The 3,261-nt window shown below is 38.0% G+C and overlaps 1 long non-coding RNA gene across 1 annotated transcript in view; it reads left to right on the top strand.

Annotated features, from left to right (window-relative positions):
• LOC107592009 (uncharacterized) overlaps positions 1-1,848 on the top strand; it is a 7,067-nt gene extending 5,219 nt beyond the window's left edge. Inside the window, exons 3-4 of the long non-coding RNA XR_001609938.1 lie at positions 1,223-1,264; positions 1,767-1,848. This is a non-coding gene — a long non-coding RNA (uncharacterized lncRNA). The remainder of the gene's footprint in view (positions 1-1,222; positions 1,265-1,766) is intronic.
• The last annotated feature ends 1,413 nt before the right edge of the window (positions 1,849-3,261 follow it).

The raw sequence follows: 3,261 nt of genomic DNA, 5'->3' as shown, positions 1-3,261 counted from the left end.
TGGTCCTTTGCTGGTTTATGCTGGTCCTTTGCTGGTTTATGCTGGTCCTTTGCTGGTTTATGCTGGTCCTTTGCTGGTTTATGCTGGTCCTTTGCTGGTTTATGCTGGTCCTTTGCTGGTTTATGCTGGTCCTTTGCTGGTTTATGCTGGTCCTTTGCTGGTTTAAGCTGGTCCTTTGCTGGTTTATGCTGGTCCTTTGCTGGTTTAAGCTGGTCCTTTGCTGGTTTAAGCTGGTCCTTTGCTGGTTTATGCTGGTCCTTTGCTGGTTTATGCTGGTCCTTTGCCAGCACATGACCAGCATAAACCAGCAAAGGACCATCTTAAACCAGCATCCCAGCGTCAAAACATACCTAACCAGCATATGCTGATTTTTTTCAACAGGGTTCAACAGTGTGACACTGAGAGCATTTATGAACAAAGATCTTCTTTCCTTTTTCTGTGTCTTCTACCATTTTAATGCTCACAACAGATGGATCTGAAAAAAAAGAAAGGATCTTTATCTACAGAAATTGACTTTCAAAAATAAACCTATTTTAAAAATATTCACTGACGTAAAACAAGTGCCATGGTACTATCTGACACTATCAGTGTAGTATTGCCACATTTTATTAATTTTGTAAGGACGCAAATGTAAGTCAGGAAATCGAATAACTTATTTCTCAAATGAACGCGGAATACGGGATGAACATCGATTGAATAAAACATTGTGGATTAAAGTCGTTCTGTAAACGTAAAATAGATATTGACATTTAAAAGTTATCTTAAACTACAATACCGTAACGAAATTCGTTGTATATTAATCTTAATTTATTAGTAGGCCTATATTAAATGACAGACGTCGTGCACCCATATTTACTGCGCTACGAATTCTCAAGTATGTTACTATCATTTGACAAATTTCACTCATTTTAATGCTAACTGCCAACACCTTTCACCAATCCAGTTCTCAGTCCCCCCCCCACCCCCCCACAAATACACCCTCAAAATCAGTCTGACCATGGTGGATGTGAATATCCTACATTTAATTATACTTTTAGGTGTATTTTTGGAACATTGGATTTAGTAACTGAACATATGAAAAAAAATGTTTTCTTTAAGTTATAAATAAGACTAAAAGATTATTGGAGTACGTTTTACAAGACAATACTTTTTCAGTGTTAGAATTTGGGGGATCATCTATTAGTAACAAAATGTGGTTTGTTTGTTTTGTTATTTGTAACAGGTTGTAAACTGCTCAGTTGTTGGACAATCAAATTTGTAAATGGTAAGTTTTCTTTTTCTCTTGTCTTCTAGGCCTATATTTTGCCTGACTGCTACTGCTCTTTTTGATGTGGGAGTTTGTATTTATTTGTGAAATTTTTTAAAATAATTTCTCAGTGATTTTTTTTCCCCAAAGTAAATGCAACACCATTTTAGGGAATCTTCTTACACCCATAGCAGTGTTTGTTTGTAATCTGTTTGTTATGAAGAAAAGGCAAAAAAAATTGATCATGTGTTATCCAGTTTAGACATTTACCAGTTTTGCACATCGCTGATGCTTTTGGATATAATGTAGGCCTACTTCATTTAGATTGCTATATAGTTTGTATTATAGCAAGAGACCTGCTGCATATAGGTTGTGTGAAGTTTCACCTCATGAGTTTTTGTGAAACTGGTGATGGATATCTAAGTCATAGGATGAATACTGAAGGTCAAAAACCTGAGAGCAAGGAATGGTTTTGATATTGCAAACACCAGTTCTCTTTTATGTAATTTGTTCCCTGCAGGTTGAAATCGCTGTCCAGGGAAGGCTGGGTTGTCTCTTGGTTGAAAACTTAAATAAGACCTTAAAGCGAAGCAGAGAAGGATCATATACAGTGGTGTGAAAAAGTGTTGGCCCCCTTCCTGATTTCTTATTTTTTTGCATGTTTGTCACACTTTAATGTTTCAGATCATCAAACAAATTTAAATATTAGTAAAAGATAACACAAGTGAACACAACATGCAGTTTTTAAATTAAGGTTTTTATTATTAAGGGAAAACAAAATCCAAAACTACATGGCCCTGTGTGAAAAAGTGTTTGCCCCCTAAACCTAATAACTGGTTGAGCCACCCTTAGCAGCAACAACTGCAATCAAGTGTTTGCGATAACTTGCAATGAGTCTGTTACAGCGCTGTGGAGAAATTTTGGTCCACTCATCTATGCAGAATTGTTGTAATTCAGCCACATTGGAGGGTTTTCGAGCATGAACCGCCTTTTTAAGGTCATGCCACAGCATCTCAATAGGATTCAGGTCAGGACTTTGACTAGGCCACTCCAAAGTCTTCATTTTGTTTTTCTTCAGCCATTCAGAGGTGGACTTGCTGGTGTGTTTTGGATCATTGTCCTGCTGCAGAACCCAAGTTCGCTTCAGCTTGAGGTCACGAACAGATGGCCAGACATTCTCCTTCAGGATTTTTTGGTAAACAGCAGAATTCATGGTTCCATTTATCACGTTATGTCTTCCAGGTCCTGAAGCAGCAAAACAGCCCCACACCATCACACTACCACCACCATATTTTACTGTTGGTATGATGTTCTTTTTCTGAAATGCAGTGTTACTTTTACACCAGACGTAATGGGAAACACACCTTCCAAAAAGTTCAACTTTTGTCTCGTCAGTCCACAGAGTATTTTCCCAAAAGTCTTGGGGATCATCAAGATGTTTTCTGGCAAAACTGAGACGAGCCTTTATGTTCTTTTTGCTCAGCAGCGGTTTTCGTCTTGGAACGTCTTTTGCCCAGTCTCTTTCTTATGGTGGAGTCATGAACACTGACCTTAACTGAGGCAAGTGAGGCCTGCAGTTCTTTGGATGTTGTTGTGGGGTCTTTTGTGACCTCTTGGATGAGTCGTCGCTGTGCTCTTGGGGTAATTTTGGTCGGCCGGCCACTCCTGGGAAGGTTCTCCACTGTTCCATGTTTTTGCCATTTGTGAATAATGGAACACAATAATGCAAACACTTCTTCACACAGGGCCATGTAGTTTTGGATTTGGTTTTCCCTTAATAATAAAAACCTTCATTTAAAAACTGCATGTTGTATTTACTTGTGTTATCTTCGAATAATATTTAAATTTGTTTGATGATCTGAAATATTAAAGTGTGACAAACATGCAAAAAAAAAAAGAAATCAGGAAGGGGGCCAACAATTTTTCACACCACTGTTTCTTCTGCATCTTGTGCACCTATATGAGGTAGGTGTGTTATATCATTATTCTTGGTTAGATGTGTGTGTGTTTAGCAA

The sequence above is a fragment of the Sinocyclocheilus grahami genome, unplaced genomic scaffold (genome assembly GCF_001515645.1).
Source record: "Sinocyclocheilus grahami isolate Dianchi unplaced genomic scaffold, SAMN03320097.WGS_v1.1 scaffold149.1, whole genome shotgun sequence".
NCBI classification, from domain to species: Eukaryota; Metazoa; Chordata; class Actinopteri; order Cypriniformes; family Cyprinidae; genus Sinocyclocheilus; species Sinocyclocheilus grahami.
The sequence above is the reverse complement of the archived record's forward strand: the minus strand, read 5'-3'. Positions and strand labels throughout refer to the sequence as shown.